Source organism: Chinchilla lanigera, unplaced genomic scaffold (genome assembly GCF_000276665.1).
Source record: "Chinchilla lanigera isolate Chin_1 unplaced genomic scaffold, ChiLan1.0 scaffold00013, whole genome shotgun sequence".
NCBI lineage: Eukaryota > Metazoa > Chordata > Mammalia > Rodentia > Chinchillidae > Chinchilla > Chinchilla lanigera.
The window spans coordinates 19,580,407-19,594,255 of NW_004955414.1; the positions used below are offsets into that span (position 1 = coordinate 19,580,407).

General features: G+C 43.2%; 1 protein-coding gene across 7 annotated transcripts in view; it reads right to left on the bottom strand.

Moving 5' to 3' along the window:
- The window catches only part of Nup98 (nucleoporin 98kDa), a 107,499-nt gene that overhangs the window by 80,830 nt on the left and 12,820 nt on the right, over nt 1-13,849 (bottom strand). The window lies entirely within an intron of this gene.

Genomic DNA, 13,849 nt, shown 5'->3' on the forward strand with positions numbered 1-13,849 from the left:
AAGAAAAACAAGTTACATCACATACAAGTACAAATTCTCTGTGATGAATGTGATCATTATGTATATCTAAATGTACCAGTAAAATCTGATTGGGGGAAAAAAAGGTTTTTCAGCTTTTTCCCTCATTGCTGGGTATGAAACTCAGAGCTTGGTGTATGCTAGGCAAGTGCTCTGTCAGTGAGCTATACTCTGAGTCTTCCAACTTTTTTTTTTTGGTACCAGGAATCAAACTCAGGACCTTATGCTTGCCAGGCAGGGGCTTGTGCCGCTGAGCTACATCCCCGGCCCCACAAAATTTTTTTAAAACTCTAATCAAATCCTTTTAAAAGATTTCAAATCCACTAGGCCAGATTTTACATAATCCACCTAGGAGTTTATGCATTGCACACATCAAAAATTACAACCACATTCCACTATCCCAACTACAAGAAATGCTAAAGTCTTTGTTGGGTTTTATTTCCCATGGTTTATGTAATAAAATGGTTTTCCCCTACTTTTTGGATGTTAAATATTGTAATAACAAATGTTTACCAAATTATGGATGTTCTTCCTAGTAACTCCAAATCCCAGAGGTTCTGGTACTTTTTGTGATGCTTTCTTTGAGATTACTTAAGACCATTCTCTATGGTCCTCTATCTCCTACTTCTGAGAACTCTACAGAGGATCTTTGACAAAAATGTCTCACTGTATATATATTATTTCCCCAGTATTGAAACTACACCCTAGTCACTTAATAAAGGGGGCCAAACTGTTGCAACTATATAAAGGGTTTTGGGTTCTCCCAACTTTGATTTGAACAAAAATAAGTTAACAGTATAGTTTATTCAAAAGTAAGAGGTTTTCCCCACTATAAATTTTCCTTAAAGTAAAGATGCTCGCTGCTACTTACCTGCTAGCAAACAAGAAAATTGTTTTCGGGGAGGGGAGAGTATTTGAGACAGGGTCTCACTATGCAGTACAGGCTGGTCTTGAACTCAGTATACAGCCCAGGCTGACCATGAACTCACAGCAATCCTGTCTTAGGACTGGATTATAGGCATGTACCACCTGGCCTAAAAAATCTTGACTAAACTGTTTTTGTTATATAAAACCTGAGAACAACCAATCATGCTTATTTGGATTTTGTGACAAGCATGATGATTTTATCGCAAACACATACTACATATGCTGGAGTAGTTTTTTCTTCCATTGAAGTCATGCCTCATTTATGTAACAGAATTAAAAATCACTTTTTTTTGGGGGGGGGGGCATTCCGGTACTGGAAATTGAACTCACCACCTTGTGCTTGCCAGGCAGGTGCTGTGCCGCTGAGCTAAATCCCCAGCCCCCAAAATCACATTTTGAGGTGTTCTCCTTGACAATATTCTAGAGTCCCACTAACATTTCCGAGTGCTATAACAACCAAACATTTTCCACACACTGGCAAAGGTGAGGCTGTACCTTAAATACCTGACACTTTAAAGAAATTGATATTCTCTACTCTAAAACTCCAGGAGAAGATGGGCATGGTGGCGCAGGCCTGTAATCCCAGCACTTGGGAGGCTGAGGAAGGAGGACTGTTGAGTTCAAGACCAGCCTGGGCTACAAAGTGAGCTCAAGGCCAGCCTGAACTACACAGTGAGACAGTCTCAAAAAGACAAAAAATAAAATAAAATAACATTCCAGGAGAGAGGGAACCTTAACAATTCTTTATTTCATCATCCAGGAATTGAATAAATCCTTTGATTAAACAAGGCTCATTCAAACTAGGAATTTTTGTGGTTCACATCAGAATTAGCTGGCAAGTGCACACCTGTAATCCCAGCACTTAGGAGGCTGAGGCAAGAATATCAATCACCCTGAGTTCAAGGCTAGCCTGGGCCAGGCATGGTGGCGCACACCTGTAGTCCCAGCACTCGGGAGGCTGCAGCAGGAGGATCTTGCGAGTATGAGGCCAGCCTGGGCTACAAAGTGAGCTCAAGTTCAACCTGAACTGCAGAGCGAGACCCTGTCTCAAAAAGACCAAAACAAACAAACAAAAAAATATGCTAGCTTGAACTATATAGGGAAACTGTCTCAAAAAGTCAAAAACAAAACAAAAAAAAAAATCAGCTGGCAAGATTTTCAGTATACAACCCCCCAGGCCCTAGAAATAGTGAACCGGAACATCTGGGGTGGGATACACATTTGTACTTTGAAAAGGCTGAAAACTTCAAAGCATGTCCTCAAAACCAGAGGTTACATTTCAAGTAAGTTTCCTGCCTTTCCAAAGTATTAAATATCACAAAGTGACAGATCAAGTCTTTTAATTTTTTTTTTTTTTTTCTGAAACAGGGTCTTGCTATACAGTTCAAGCTAACCTTGAACTCACTATGTAGTTCTGCTGGCCTTTCACTCACAGCTAATCTGCTGCCTCAGCCTCCCAAGCGCTGGGACTACAGGCTGGTGCTGCCGTGCCCACGCCCAGTGCCATGACCATTATTAAATGGTGACTTCCATCCCAGGGGAAATATTCCCACCCCCCAGGGGAAATACTTTTGAAAGTACTTAGCAGCAGTGCAGACTTTCAGCCAGGTAGGATGGCACACATCTGTAACACTTGGCAAGCTGACTGCTGTGGAGTTCGAGGCCAGCCTGGGCTACACAGCAAATTACAGCCTGGACAAAACTGTGAGACCCTGTCTCAGAAAAAAACCCTACTCAAAATAAATTAAATAAATACACACACACACACACACACACACACACACACACAATCTCAGTGAGATTCTTTAAGAACACAAATGTAGGGCTGGAGGTGTGGCTCAGTACTTGCACAGTGTGTATGGGACCTTGCGTTCAATCCCCAAGAGCACCACAAAAAAAAGAACACAAATGTCATCAAAAAAGTTATGAGACTGACCAAAGGCAAAACCCAGGGTGCAGAAACCTAAAAGGACACACTGAAAGGATTAGAATGGAATGAATCCCAGCACTTGGAGACTGAGGCAGGAGGATCACCATGAGTTCAAGTCCAGCGTGGACTACACAGTGAGTTCAAGGCCAGCCTGAATTACAGTGACCCTGTCTCAAAAAACCAAACAAAGAATAAAAAGAATGGAATGAAATAAAATGTAACCTAGTTTGTAGCACATTGAAGCTATCATATTCAACAAAATGGTCTTCAAAAAACAACAAACAAGCAACACAAATAAAAGCTAGGCATGGTGGCACAAGCTTGTAATCCCATCACTTGGAAGGCTGAGGCAGGAAGATCATATTCTGGGCCAGCCTGGGCTACAGAGTTCAGGACCAATCTAAACTACACTGTCAGACTCTGTTCCAAAAATTAACAAACTAGTAATTCCTTTCATTTCTTTCTAATAAGAAAAATATGGTCACTAAAAATTTCAATGATGGGGCTGGGGATTTAGCTCAGCGGCAAAAGCGCCTGCCTGGCAAGCGCAACGTCGTGAGTTCGGTTCCCGGTACCGGAGAAAAACCAAAAAAAAAAAAAAAAAAAAAATTTCAATGATGAAAAAACATATAGCGGTACCTTAGTTCATGAATTTAATTCTTTCCACAATTCTGCTCACAAACTGAATTGGAGAACCAAATCAAATTCAATAGTTAGGTGCAGTGGTGATCTTACTGAGAAACTTCTCAAAAACCATAAAAAGCTGGTATTATGCATCACCTCTTATATTCCTTTTTTTTCAGATAGGGTCTCATGTAGTTCAGGCTGATCGTCAACTCACTAAGTTGCCCAGGCTGGCTTCAAACTCACAGCAGACCTCCTGAATACTGGAATTACACACACGCACCACCATGCCTGGCTATCACCTGTATTTTATTTTTTATTTTAATTGTTTTTTTGAGACCCTGTCTCATTAAAATGACATTTAATTATTCCTCTGAGCATCTATATGTTAGGATCTATTTATAGAAATCTATCTTGATCCTCACTCCTCGTAATAGACACTGTGAAACACCAACTACACAGATCTTCCTTTAAACTGACTGCCTATAGCAACTGCTAGAAAGTGCTACCAGAAGACAGCCCTCAGCTGTCCATCCTCTTCAGAACTGAGTCCAATGAAGACAGCCTCACATAAGGGCACAACTTCTTCCTAGGACAGCTCATATCCACAGTTTATGGCCAGAACCCATGGCCCAGATTCAGGATAGCTTGAGGGTGATTCCAGCTTCATATTCTTCTCATAATCAGCTGACGCCTTCATTAACACACCATCACAATTCAATTTCTCCCTCTGCCTACTCTGGTTTCCTTCCCTTCTCTCCCACTGATAATGATTTCAAGAGCATTTCATAAAACTTCAGTCAAATACAAGTCAGCTTCTCAAGGAACTCCACTCTTCACAATGAGCTCGCCCAGGTTAAGGACAATACTCTATCATACATTACTATCCAAGAACCTAGCTCAAGGTCTGAAACACTGATGTACCCATTTTCTAATAATAATCACCCCAATGATGTGTTTTTAAACATGGAATGATCAAATTACTTTAGAAGTAAATTTTAATTTAAAAATAATATGCTAAGGCCAGATGTAGTGGCACATGCCTGTAATCCCGGCACTCAAGAGGGGCCGAAGTAGGAGGATTGCTGAGTTCAAGGCCCAGTTGGGCTGCAAAGTGAGTTCAAGGCCAGCCTGGACTGCATAGTTCAAAAAGACAAAAACAAAACAAAATAAAACAAAAATATATTATGCTAGACCTCGTGGAATTTATCAAACACAGAGGCAGCAAACAGGAAGAGATCACATGGTACACATGTATGTACATACATGGGTAAATGTTTACGTGTATTATACACGAACTTATAAAACTGAACAGAGAAGTGATACCATATAGCTCACTGGTAAAGTGTATGTAACATCTCTTAGGCCCTGGACCAAAAATTACCAGCACCACAATAAATAAATAAAAGTAAAATAAGAATATAGAAAAAAATCAGTTTGAGGGGCTGGGGATTTAGCTCAGCGGCAAAGCGCCTGCCTGGCAAGCGCAAGGTCGTGAGTTCAATTCCCGGTACCGGAGAAAAACCAAAACCAAAAAAAAAAAAAAAAATCAGTTTGGCTTTTTCTTTTTGCTACTGGGGATTGTACACAGGAACTTTGCACTGAACTGTAATCCCCAGCCGTTTTATTATTTATTTTGAGACAATGTCTCACTAAATTTCCCAGGCAGGGTTTGAACCTTTGATACTCCTGCCTCAGCCTTCCAAAGTGCTCAGGTTGCAGGTCTACACCACAACACCCAGTATGACTTGGCTTCTTTTGGACAAACCTGATGATTAAACAAACAGGAATGTAGTAACTTCATGCTATTAACTCAGCCTACAGCTCAGTTAGTAAGCAAAAGGTTTTCATAATTCCTTTAGAGTTGCTGTGGCGCCACCTACTGGAGACTATATGCCACAGCCAATATGGCACTGGCCCTTAGACCCATGTGCTAAGCCCCACCCTTCTTCCCGGAGTCAAATTAGGACTTCCTACTCCTCTTTATGTAATATCCTGTTTCATTTTCCCACACTCCTGCCCAATGCTAGCCTGCCACGTCAGCTAGCCCAACCCCTAAACCCAGCCTCTAGCCTGACCACATTTAACCATTGTCCCCATGACCCAGCCCTCCAGAAGATTCTCTTTCTCTGTCAATCTTCTCCGTGCCCTCCATAATAAAAGTGTTTTATTACTCTCTGGGCTGCCAGCCGGACTCCTTTTATTATTGGTGCCATGACTCAGATCGGTGGGGGCTGTGTGGCCTTGCTACCGGAAGGGACTTTCCCTCCCTTGGTTTAAGGCCGCCCCCCTCACCAATGAGCCGCTTTTCCTTTGTCTGGATATTTGCTGTTGCCAGCCTGCGTGCAACACTGACTAACTCCAATTCTCACAGGTGAGCCTCCTTTCATTCCAGGAGTCTTGTCTCTCTCTTATCTCGATGTCCATAAATCACAGGCCTGTGTCAAGATTCCTTTCCAGGACTACTGTGTCCCTTCCGTCCTACAGGACTTCTGCCTTCTCGGTGACGACTGGGAGGGTAGATTTGGCCACTTTCTCCTCTCTTGCATCTCTGAAAGGGGGACAACTCTCTCAGGAGTTACAAGACCGGCTGCTCTAGCCTCTGGCTCACCTTTGATCTGGTCATAAAATGGGAAAGATTTATTTCCATCCTCCCAAAACACATTTCGCTCAGTTGTCTCCTGTCCAACTTAACTGCTTTGAGGCTTGGGAGACACGCTCAGACCAAAACAATTAATCTTTTATGACCAGATAGTCTGGTCTCACTGCAAACTAGACAATGAGAGCCACTGGCCTGCAGACGGCATTCTTGATCTTACTATTCTTAGAGATCTAGATAACTTCTACTATTGCAACAGCAAGTAAAATGAATTATGCTTTTATTGTTCTTAGGGCATGTCCTTCTCTCCTCCAGGCATGTGGGACTGCCCAACTCTGTTTGGCCCGTTCCACACCACCAGAATCCCCTCCTAAAGTCTCTCCTGGCCCTCTCGACGATGTCCCTCCTGTCTTCACTCCCCCCTCCAACCTATCTTCAGTCTCCACAAGCTGACTCTTCACCCTCTCCCTTCCAGCCTGATCCTAAACAGCCAGAGCCACCCATAACCCCTGGAAACTTAATATATCTTAAAACTTTTAAACCTACAGGACTACAATCAAGGTGGGAAGGCCCCCACTTGGTGGTCCTCACAACTCCCACAGTGATCAAGGTTGCCAGCCTTCCATCCTGATTCCACATCACCCAGACAAAAAGGTGCTCCAACAACCCAGTCACTCCAGACCCCAAACTTCCAACACCAGAGTGGTCATCACAACTTTTATCTCCCACCTGTCTAAAAATCACTAAAACCTCTAGTGAGTTACCAAGGTAACCAATATATTGTTACCCTCTTCTGCTCTTGGTCCTCTATGTACTACTTATCTTAGCATTTGCCGTCAAACTGTGGACTGTTTGCCCAAGCGATTTCCAGGTGCCACAAAAGCTAGCCGTCGTCCTCCTATACTTGATAATGGCCTCTGGGATCTTTTTCCAGCTCCACTACACAAACACAACCTACCTACACCATAACTCTGTCTCTCTCCGACCAAGAGATAGTGCGTTCTCACGATTTTACTCCCTCAAATCCCAAGGTTACCTTTCAGGTTCCATACAGTCAAATGGTACCCATTCAACGTACCCGGGAAGCAGACAAATAGATGCAACTCCAATGGGCGACTGCACATGTCTGGCCCCTGACACCAAGACACTTATGCAGTGGCCCCAAGGAACCACACTGCCATCTGCGTGGCTTATATGTCATTCCTCAACTTGCCACTTTTTGCCAGAGGCAATACACCGATACCAGCGTCTTCTATCTCGACACTTCGGGTTGCAAAACCCTAGGTATAAATTCAGAGGGACAAGTACTAAAGGATACAGATCCTCTCATCTCAGTTGGGTTTGTAAAATGGGGTGATGGGGTCAGGCGGGTAACGTTTTCAATCCTCAATGCATCACATCCCCAACTCCTCCTGGAAAAGACAAGGAGCCTCTCCTTTGATAATCAGGACAAAAAACAGGCATGGCAACTTTTTAACTATAAAAAAACTCAGCTGGTGACCTCTCTTCCAGTAACAGATGTTCCAGCTTACACTTCTGGGGTCCTACAATCTCAGGTCTCTCCTCCTATTCCACAGCTCCTTTCACATGCCTACAGCACGCTCTGACATTCCTCCAACCTCACAGAATGCTGGCTCTGTGTCCCTTATCGGCAGGACCTATACATGGCAGCTCCTACACACTAAAATTCCTCACACCTGTCCTTTCTGCACAATCCAGCCATGGTAGACCCACTGTGGATCTATCCCTCTCAACAGTGGCCAGTTAACCTCACCTGCCTGATCTCTCAGGTCAAAAACACCTCTCTACATCTAGACGACCTACCTCACTGCACACACTACATTACGCACACACAAGATAGGGCTGTCTGTCCACCAAAGAGATGGTTTATAGGATGCAAAAAGGGAGCATACACTTGTCTCCCCCCAAGGTGGATAGGGTCATACACACTGGCCTTGTTAGTCCCTGCCCTAACAATAAAGTCTCAAGATACCATAGAGATGTCACTCCTATTCAAATCTCCAGATATTCATCTAAACCACAAAACTAGGCCTGTCCATGCTCACATCCTTATAGGAGTAAACAATTTCACAGGATTAGGAGCAGCCATGGGAGCAGGAGGAATGGGCACAGGCATACATGCTCAACAGCTATACCACCAGCTCTCCCTAAAACTTCACCAAAGGATAGATGACATTACACCTGCCATACATTCACTTCAAAATCAGATTAACAGTCTTGCAGCAGTCACTCTCCAGAATCGATGTGCCCTTGACGTCTTGACAGCTGAGAGAAGGGGCACCTGTGCTAGGTTGGGAGAAAAATGCTGCTACTTCATAAACGAATCTGGGATCGTTATGGACAAGGCAGAAAACCTCCACACCTGGCTTGAGTGTAAAAGCCCAGAACTGAGGAACTACCTCTTTCCCCCTTCACCATGGTCCAGATGGAATGACACATTTAGGTCATGGGCACCATTCTTGCTACCTCTTCTGGGCCCTGTAATCATGATAATGGCCTGTTTACTGATAGGGCCCTGCATGTTTAAACGTTTGTCTAGTTTTGTTCAATCCAGGCTTCATGCAATCACGGCCAACTAACTCACCACTCTGGCAGACATTCCCAACACTGGCAGTCATGTAGGCGACACCTGTTGTCCCCTTGTCCCCCTATCACGGCGACATCCCTATTCAGCAGGAAGCAGTGTAAGAAGAGTCGTTGCCCCCATAATCAAAAAGACAGGGATGGGGGGCTGGGGATTTAGCTCAGCGGCACAGCACCTGCCCAGCAAGCACAAGGTCGTGAACTCAATCCCCGGGACCAGAAAAAAACAAAAAAAAAAAAAAAATAAATAAATTAAAAAAAAAAAAAAAAGGCGGGGATGAAATGTTTTCATAATTCCTTTAGAGTCTCTATGGTGACACCTACTGGAGACTATATGCCAAGGCCAATATGGCACTGGCCCTTAGAGGCCATGTGCAAAGCCCCACCCTTCTTCCCGGAGTCAAATTAGGACTTCCTACTCCTCTTTATGTAATATCCTGTTTCATTTTTTCCACACTCCTGCCCAATGCTAGCCTGCCACGTCAGCTAGCCCAACTCCTATTCCCAGCCTCTAGCCTGACCATATTTAACCATTGTCCCCACGACCCAGACCCCCAGAAGATTCTCTTTCTCTGTCAATCTTCTCCGTGCCCTCCACAATAAAAGTGTTTTATTGTTTTATTACTCTCTGTGTCGCAGACTGGACACCTTTTAGTAAGCTCCCCATGCTACTCCAAAGTGCCATGGTATCACTCATTCCTCTAGCTGCCTGGGCCAGTAAGTTTTGAGCCTGTAACTTCTGAGATAATCAGAAAATGGATCCATACACTAAAAATTCAGAGGGCCAGGTGTGGTGGCCATGCCTGTAATCCCAGCATTCATGTGGTTGAGACAGGAGGATCCCAGGGAGTTTGAGGCCAGCCTGAACTAGTGAGACCCTATCTCCCCCGCCAAACAAAAAAAATTGGAGTAAGTGGGCTTGGTGGCACAGATCTATAATCCTAGCTACTTTGGAGGCAGGGCAGAAGAATTATGAGACTGCAGCTAGACTGGGTGACACAGCAAGGCCCCATCAAATAATTTTTTTTCTTTTTTTTGGTTTTTTTTCTCCGGTACCGGGAACCAAACTCACGACCTTGTGCTTGCCAGGCAGGCGCTTTTGCCGCTGAGCTAAATCCCCAGCCCCTCAAATAAATTTTTAAAAACACCCTCAGAGAGCATATAAACTAAACACCAAGAAACAAAACAGGAAGTCATGACCAGCTCAGAATATAACTGGAAAATGTAAGAAAAACTTCCAGGGCTGGTTTCTATACTTTTTTTGTACCAGCTTTTTTTTTTTTTTTTTGGTACTGGGAATCAAACTCAAGACCTTGTGCTTCCCAGGTAGGCACTGCACCTGCTGAGCTATATCTCTGACCCTTGGTACTATGACTCGAACTCACAACCTTCCATTTGCCAGGCAGGCGCTGTGCCACTGAGCTATATCCCTGGCAGGGCCAGTTTAGTATATGAATTGGGCCTTGAAGAACTAGAAAGAAAAGGACAGAGTGTAAGTAAGATACACAGGAAGAATGAGTATTTGTGTACCTATTTCATCTGGCCCTGTATCAGCATCAAGCTGCTTACCTTATATGGAAGGCATATAATAAGTGTATTTACAGTTTATTACGTAGTGATGATGTCATTAAATCTAAATTAACTGGCTAAGAATGTAGCTCAATAGTAGAGCACTTGTCTAGCATGTGTAAGACCCTGGGTTCAATCTGTAGTCCCACAAACAAAACAAAACAAAACAAAACTGACCAAAAGAATAAATCAGAGTACTGTGGTTAAGTACACAGCCAGGATACAGTAGCAAAAATAAAGCACACTTGTACACCCTATGATGAATGTAATCATTACGTACTACAAAAAGCATACAGCCTGAGGAAGTAGCTCAGTGCTAGAATGCCTATTTAACATGTGTAAGGCCTAGATTCAATCTCTAGTGTCTCCAAAAACTTGGGCTGGGGATGTAGCTCATTGGCACAAGTGTCTGCCTGGGAAGTGCAAGTCCGATTCCCATACCAAAAAAAAAAAACAACTTGACAGTGTGAGGTAGGGTACGCTGAGCACAGATGTTCAAGGCCAGCCTAGACAACATAGCATGATCTGTCTCAAAAAAATTTAAAAAATTAAAATGAAAAAGGGAATGGGGAGGAGGTAAAACTAGAACATGTGGACAAAGTCTGGACAAAATTACACTCTGATATTTATTTCAGATAAATGTTGTTCAATGGAAAAGTCACAAAAAGACACATCTCTCATACCATCTATATAAAGTAAGTAATACTGGGGCAGGGGATTTAGCTCAGCAGCAAAGCGCCTGCCTGGCAAGCACAAGGTCGTGAGTTCAATTCCTGGTACCGGAAGAAAAACAACAACAACAAAAACAAACAAATAAAATAAATAATATTTATGGGGATATATGCATAATAAAAATAAAGAGCAAGGGACTACAGATGTAGTTCAGTAGTAGCACACAAGCTTAACATGCATGAAGCCTTGGGTTTGATCCCCAGCACCGCCAAATAAATAAATAAGAAAACAGGAGCCACATCCCCGTAATTCCAGCACTACTGGGAGGCTGAGGCAGGAGGACTGCCAAATTCACTAATTTTGTTTTGCTTTGGGTTTTTTTGGAACCTGAAGAATCAAACTCAGGACCTTGATCCAGGTGTGGTGGTACATGCCTGTAATCCCAGCACACATGGGAAGCTGAGGCAGGAGGATCTTTGCAAATTCAAGGCTAGCCTGGGCTACAAAGTGAGCTCAAGGCCAGCCTGAACTGCAAAGTGAGACTGTCTCAAAACAAAACAAAACCCCAAGCTCAGGACCTTGCGCTTGCTAGGCTGGCACTGCACCACTGAGCTACATCCCCGGCCCATGGACTGCCAAATCCAAGCCAAGTGCGAGCAACTTACGGAGACTCTCTCAAAATAAAAAGGCTTGGGGGTGTAGCCCAATGTGAAAGTCCTAGGCTGAATCCCTACTACTGTGTGTGGGGGGAGTAACACAGAGAATAGAAAAATACACAGCATGTTGGGTGCAGCAGGGCAGGCCTATCCTGTAATCCCAGCATCGGGGAGCTGAGGCAGGAGGATTACTGCAAATTCAAGGCAAGCATGGGCTAGTGAGTTCAAGGCCAACCTGAACTACACAGTAAGACCTTGTCAAATAAAAGAAAAAATATATATATCAGACATGGTGGCACACTCCTGTAACCCCAGCATTTGGCAGGCTGAGGTAGGAGGATCCTTTGGAGTTCAAGGCCAGCCTGGGCTACAAAGTGAGTTCAAGACTAGCCTGAACTGCATAATGAGACCCTGTCTCGAAAAGAAAAAGAAAAAAAGAAAAAGAAAAAGGAAAGGAAAGAAAAGAAAAGGAAAGGAAAATGCAGAGCAAATTCGTGAAAGTAGTTCTCTCTGGAAAAAGGAAGAGGAATAAAATATGAAGGACAGAAATCAGAAGACCCAAACTTTTCTGTATTTTATTTCCTCTATCATCAACACCACCAAAAGATCTAGAAGATAAGAGATTTTGCATAAACTCACATTTTCCCATTAAAAATATAGCAAAATCCATTAAAAAAAGGAAAAAGAAACAGACTGAAATGTATGGGACACCTATCACGGGTGTTCAATTTCTGGTCTGTCTACGCTGCACTGAATGAAGAGGAACTGTCTTAGGCCACAGATAAAATATATAATAGAACTCAGGTATATAAGTAACAAAATTTGCTCTTTTACAAATATTGTTATTATAAGCTGGGAGTGGTGGTGCACGCCTGTAATCCCAGCACACTTGGGAGGATGAGGCAGGAGGATCTTTGCAAGTTCAAGACTAGCCTCGGCTACAAAATGAGCTCAAGGCCAGCCTGAATGGCACAGGAGACCCTGCTCAAAACAACAACAACAAAAACAAATATTCTTATTATAACATTTAAAAAAAAAAAAGAGGGCACGTAGCCCACAGGCCATAGGTTAAATAAATCTACAAGTCATTTTTTATTTTCTCAACGCTTTAACCTGGCCCAAACTGACATTCTCTTAGAAGAAATAATACAGCAATACTCATGAATATTGCCAGGCATCATGGTGCACACCTGTAATCCCAGTATTCTGGAAGGCTATGGCAGGAGGAGCCCAAGTTCCAGCTCAGCCTGGGTTAATTTTGTGACTCAGTAAGACCCTGTCCAAAAATTTAAAAAAAAAAAAAAAAAAGTGAGCTCAAATCCAGCTTGAACTGAATGGGGAGACCCTGGCTCAAAAAAAAATTCAAAAAAAAAAAAAAAAAAAAAAAGAGAGGCTAGAGGCTCCAGTGGTGCAACCCGTTAGCGTGTGGCACTTATATAAAAAAGAGAGGCTGGGAATGTAGCCCAATTCAATAAGGCCCTGGGTTCAATCCCCAACTTTACATGCTATCTAAGTGACCAAGCAGACTTCCTCAGGTATCTCCTGCTTGCTGCACTCTAACTGGGAAGCAAGTTTTCCTTTCCATTTCATTGAGTTCCTTTATATCAAAGTGAGCAAGTAGTGCATGGTGGCGCACGCCTGTAATCCCAGCACTTGGGAGGCTGAGGCAGGAGGATCGTTGCAAGTTTGACGCCAGCCTGGGCTACACATGAGTTCAAGACCAGCCTGAACTACATAGTGAGACCCTCTCTCAAAAAGACAACAAAACAAGAAACAAAGTCAGCAAAGAGCAAAAATAACATTCATTAGATGAATGGATTAATATCTTTTACTTTACAAAAGCACTTTTTCATATATGTACTTACTTAATATTCAGGAAATACTAGAAACAGCAAAAATCATCAACCAGGTAAACCAAACAGAAAAAAAAGTGACTTAATTTTTGCTGTGGCTAAGAGGGAGGCTAAGAAAAGGGGGGCTGGGTAAAGTTCCAGGAAGAAGTGATTAGCCCATTCTTACTTCACACTGTATGTACCCCAGCCAAACTATGCGCTACCTTCTAACTGCTTTACAACAGCCTTCGATGATGCTTCCTTGATCAGGTTGTTCCCCTTTTTAGAGCACTTATATCCCTCTTTAAAAATTTACATCTTGGGGCTGGGGATTTAGCTCAGCGGCAAAAGCGCCTGCCTGGCAAGCGCAAGGTCGTGAGTTCGGTTCCCGGTACCGGAGAAAAACCAAAAAACAAAC